We start from the raw sequence: 6,000 nt of genomic DNA, 5'->3' as shown, positions 1-6,000 counted from the left end.
GAAGTCACGTGACTCTCTGATCGCTATAAAAGTCGCAACGATCGCTACCATGAAAAGGTACCTTAACGGTGAGTTGCGACGCCCCTGCTTGTTTCTTGTAGGTACTCGACTCACGATACGCTAACTATTTTCTTTTATAACTTGAAAATTAAGCTCTGCACAAACTTTTGCCAAAGGAAAAGTTGTCTCAGAATACGCTCAGGAATATGCCCCTTTAAGGACATACGGCTATTTTGAATCACCCTGTATATATACAGGGTGTCCCAAAAATTTTGACACAGCGGCCGTATGCCGGTAGAGCAGACCAAACTGAACCGAAAAGTCCTCTACCATTTTACAATTTTTACAAGGGTTAAAGAGATATTAATTATTAAAGATTACCGAATGCGAACGCACGGCTGAGATACGACCGCCTACAGACTACGGTCGCTCAATGCTGCCAGAAACGAGCGGCGGCATCACACTAATAAAACCGAGAACCGATGACGTCACCCTATCCGTGTGAGCTCGACCCGGTCGACCAATGGAAGAGAACGTCGTCTCCCTTCCACCGAGCCGACGCAACAGACCGTCTGTTGCATCGGCTCGGTGGAAGAGAGACGGCGTTCTCTTCCATTGGTCGACCGGGTCGAGCTCACACGGATAGGGTGACGTCATCGGTTCTCGGTTTTATTAGTGTGATGCCGCCGCTCGTTTCTGGCAGCATTGCGGTCGCTAGGCGCGCGGCGTGCGGTAAGCGGCGAGCGACTCGTAAAGCCTTGTGTCCACGATGCTAGAACTCAATCCGAGATCTCAGTCCAAGTCCTCAAACAATAATATTTATACTTGGCTGAATATAGTTAGCGTTGTAATCGAGTTACGATTCTTTACGATGATTTTCTGATCTATGGGTGTTTACGATAATTCAAGTTCGAGTTAGTTTCACTAGGACCGAAAAATGAGATAGACATAACCATCTAGAACCTTTATGATTTATGACAACTCGACGCTGTCCTGTATTGCTTGAGTTAAATTCATTGAATTTGTTGAGTTTATTGAGCAAATTTTATTGTAATAGAAAAATGTCAACTGCAAATCAGTCTATGAAAGAAACAAATAATGTTGGTATGTATGTTGGTATACCTCTTTAATAAATTAATAATAATATAATTAATAATAATAATAAATGACATTTTTCTATTACAATAAAATTTGCTCAATAAACTCAATAAATTCAATAAATATAACTCAAGCAATACAAGACAGCGTCGAGTTGTCATGAATCATAAAGGTTCTAGATGGTTATATCTATCTCATTTTTTGGCCCTAGTGAAACTAACTCGAATTTGAATTATCGTAAACACCCTTATGTTATATTGCCAAGTTAGTTTATAGATATCATCAAGTGATGCACCGCTTGATTTTGAATGTTTTATTTTATTTAGATGGTCCAGATATTGTGATCTTAAATTATTAATTTTTTTTTTTGCAATTTTAGTTGTTAGTAGTTGTTCTGTTAATTCTTTGTACTGATTACAGATTATCTGTAAAGCTTGATCTCGTTTCATACAATTATGATAATCAACACTTTTTGTAACATATAAACAAGAATGTTGTTGATATAACATTAATAAAATTTTAACATTTTCTTTATTATCTATTTTTTATTATAAAAGAAGTTTTTTTCTGAAAATCAATTTCATATATTATTATACTTTTCTTGAAAAATAATATATATAGGTATATATAGATTATAATATATTTTTAATGTCTAATTTAATCTGCATTAAAACTAATAATAATTACTTATGTAAATCTTATTAATTATTAATCTTATTAATTAATTTTATTTAAGAATTATATTTCTCTTATTTTTTCAATTTTATAATTACTTACTAAAATATTATTTATATTGTTCACAGCAGAGAGAAGACTGAGAGTGGACATGCCCGCATTTTTCGTGTTTCTGTGGGCTAGCGTCTCTATGTGCACAAAACGTGCACATTGAACTACGTAGCCAATGTCCACGAATCCCGTAGGTAACGTCCACGATCTTTTGGGTCTCTTCCGTGCTACGTCCACGACTTTTTGGTTCCGATATGTGCTATATCTACAAAGTGTCGGTAATGCATACTTATAAAACATGATTATGTATATCAATCAGATTTGAAATATAAATACACACGTATTGTAAATACATGTATTGTAGCATTTACAGTTTATTTAGCAAAAAATCAGTTATTTTCAATTGTTACGTCCTGATCAGACTACACGATTCTTTTCTTTTCATTAAATACCAGATCTAGTAAACGCGGAACTAACAAAAACTCTTAAGAAATATTATAACGCCAGAGCTGTTTTTCTCATAAGACACCAGGAGCTCGAATCTTCTCATAGAGAAAAATAGCATGGATATTTCAAAATACCTTGGCCGCTCAGCGTGCCTATCGTCGCCAGAAAAACCGTAAAAGTCAAAACTTCGCGGTAGCTGGAGTCCTTAACCGACTCCAGACGGTTAGAGTAAGAGATAAAAAGAAAAAACTGGCACCAACTAGACATACTCTTAGATTCCACCTACGGGAACTCTAGCTAGTAGATAGGGTTTTACCGAGTAACGATCGGGGAATGACCGCAGTCGCATGCCGAGAAGGCGCGACACCTGATACGGCGCACGTGTTTAGTAGGTCTGGGAAACCGAGATGCATTAGTCGCACTCTCCACGCGACACCAAGGGCACGCGACAGTCGTAAACTGTCAAATTTATTAGATCAGTGACCCAAGGCTTTGCGAACTTATATACCGATTCTTAACCACCCAATCCGAAAGCCGAGAATCGGGGCAAGCACTTCTATAGACCACCCATCATTCCATCGTATGGTTTAAAGACTACGCCCACCCAGATCTTAAGACACTGAGATGCACCCCACCTATACTAATTAACACCAACCGGGTTACGCCACCTCAAAAACCTACCCCCATCATATATGGACCCGAAACGACGCTATTCCTTATTCGTTAGGGCCTCTTTCTTCCTATCTCATTTCAAGTAACCTAATCATCTAAACCCAATCCTATTAGCTAAAAATGACGCCATCCTCCCCCACATTAAAAATTTTCTCGCAAGACTAATTCCTATTCGATTCCCGCTCCAAAAACCTAAGATTTTCCAAAGGGATCTACCCCAAAGAAAAAGTATAAAAACCGTGTTCTGGTGGCTCCGGACACAATCACACACAGTTTTTCAAGCAGTTTGCGCAGTTATTCTGTTTAGCTCAGTTTCTCGAAACAGTTTTTCGAGTAGTTCGGGGGCGCGAATCAAAGAGTAAAATCAGTTGATACTTTGTCGCGACCATCTCGTGGTGCATCTCAAGTAGAGGGTCCATTACCTTGACGACACCATCCCGCAGTAGGGTGCCCACTCGTTTACAAAAGGGTCCGACGCCTATACAACACCTTCCCTCAACGGGGCGCCTGCTCAGAACCACCGAACATATTCAACGCGATCCGAAACTACTCTGCAACGAGTAAGTCAGTTCATTTCTCTTTATTTTATTATTTCTTCTGTCCTCCCTCCGGAAAAATAAAACACTCACACACACACACACACACACACACACACACACTTGTAAAGAATACATGAATAAAATTATTAACATATGCGATTAAGAATTAAGTTTTTGTATCCTAATTATAAATTCAATCAAATTAAAATGTTGTCTTTAGTAAATTAAACTTTTGTTCTTTTTCATTTAACCACACCTTCCTCGTTTGTCACCCCCTCACACCTTCCCTCTCAAATTGCGCACAAAGGTTCCGCCCCGGGTAATAGGGATTCAATTCCTTGACCCAAAAAGGGAACCACGAGCGGTTGACTTGTTGACGGAGTAAAAACGACTCTTCCAGTCGCTGACCCGTCGCAAGTCTTATAGCGTTTTCGATTATACAGGATTTGAACGACCCAGGGTTGGTTAATGACGTCATTGCAACCTCTCCACCAATGAAAGACTTGCATTTATAGTAAAATAGTGATTGATCAACCCTGGGTCGTTCAAATCCTGTATAATCGAAAACGCTATTAAACGTGCCGCTCGGCTCGTGCGGTCAGGTCCGTTTACGTCGATCGCCGAGCCCAACGAAAAAATTCTACATCTATCAGGACGTAACACAATAACCTGTGTAATTTGAAAATGTACATTTAAATTATTTTAACAAATTACTTCTATAATTTTGTTTGTGTGTGTGTGTGTGTGTGTGTGTGTGTGTGTGTGTGTGTGTGTGTGTGTGTGCGTGCGCGTGTGTAAATAAAATGTTGCATTTTTGTCAATATTTAAAAAGATGATAAACTCTTATAGATATCTCATACAGTAATGACCTATAACTTATTTTGAATAGTAAAAGCCAGGGTTGGGCGTTTACACGTAAACTATAATAGATGCAAAAACAAGCATACTTTTATTATATATTTTGGGTATGCGCTAAAGTGATTGAGGCTATTATCAACTCGATCGGCCCAGGCATTATTGAGTTCCGATAATCTCGGCTCTCTAGAGAGTCCAGCGCTGGACTCTTCGGGCTCGCGTAAAGATACACGTTTGGTTTCGCGCTGCGCGTGAACTTGGCGCGAGACCTACCGTGTCTCTTGATTAAAGGTCAAGTATTAAGCAGCTGCATTTAAAAATTGTCATTTGTCATCGTACGCACTGTGTGCTACGATGAATAATCGTGCAAGAAGATATGTGTATTTAGGTCAGCATTAGAAATAATTAACAGTGAAACGGAAATTGCACATTGCATACTTTTTGTAGAAATAGAGAAAATTATGAGGCGACTTCAGAGGTGACCACAGTGTTTTATACGTATGTTCTTGCTTTTCTCAGTAAATTCCGGATGTTCCTTCATCATCACTCAACCCATATTTGAATAAAAAAAAGCTGCGCTTGGCATTGTGAGGATTCACATTGATATCGCAATACTTGTGATGCATATGATAGTTTTTTGCCCATTTGCATATAGTATTCTGTAATAAAATTCAAAAAAGATTGTAAGTAAGATTGTAAAGTTCTATCTATACTTTCAAATTATACATTATATATAATGCAAGCAGAGTTGTTCAAATTATTGACAAAATTGATTGAGAAATTCAAATTACCTGTGCACACGCGCTGAAGCATACCAACAGCAAAATTCTCAATGGTAACTTTGGATCATAGCATTTATGAGTCTAAAGTCGAGTTGCGCCAGTAGACACGTCAAAATTGGATATAATGAACATACCAATTACTTAACAATATATAAAAATATATTTCTTAAATATTCTATAAACATCTATAGGTAACAATAATGTAGAGATCTAACAATAAGAAGTAGAACTTAAAAAAGTTTTAATATTTTCAAAAGATTTTCAATAATTGTAACAATAATTATTTTTCGTAAGAAATTATCTTTCAATTATTTCGTAACTTTGATACGCGTTGAACGTACGTAAATTTGTTAAAAATGTTTTATACTTTGTTGTTGGTATTTATTGATGTTTTATTTATTAATAAAATAAAAAATATACAAGTTAAGTAAGTAGTGAAGGAAATATTACAGCTTTTTATTATAAAAAATAAAACAAATTCAATTTGTTACAGTAGTTAGTGTCAACGATAATTTTCAGTGTTCTATGTAATTTAAATATCGATGAATATCGCTAACATTGTGTGAAATACTTACAATAAATTATAAATCAATTTGACAATTACAAAAATTTACAAAGAAGTTGCCGTAATTTATAAGTCCGTTTTCAATAGTTTATAATTTGTGACAGAATTTAAGATAATATTTTATTTATAATTTTGTATTTCATGCGTATAATACAGAAAAAACTAAAAAAATCGGAATAGATATACAACATATTAATAATATTTGAATTGTGTTTTTGACTAAATGTATATTCTGGTTGTTCAAACATTTTTTATTATTATATATAACAGATTTTTATCTCGAACTTTGTTGTGAATTGTAGATCGCCTCAAACGG

This window comes from Linepithema humile, chromosome 1 (assembly GCF_040581485.1).
Source record: "Linepithema humile isolate Giens D197 chromosome 1, Lhum_UNIL_v1.0, whole genome shotgun sequence".
Lineage (NCBI taxonomy): Eukaryota > Metazoa > Arthropoda > Insecta > Hymenoptera > Formicidae > Linepithema > Linepithema humile.
The sequence above is the reverse complement of the archived record's forward strand: the minus strand, read 5'-3'. Positions refer to the sequence as shown.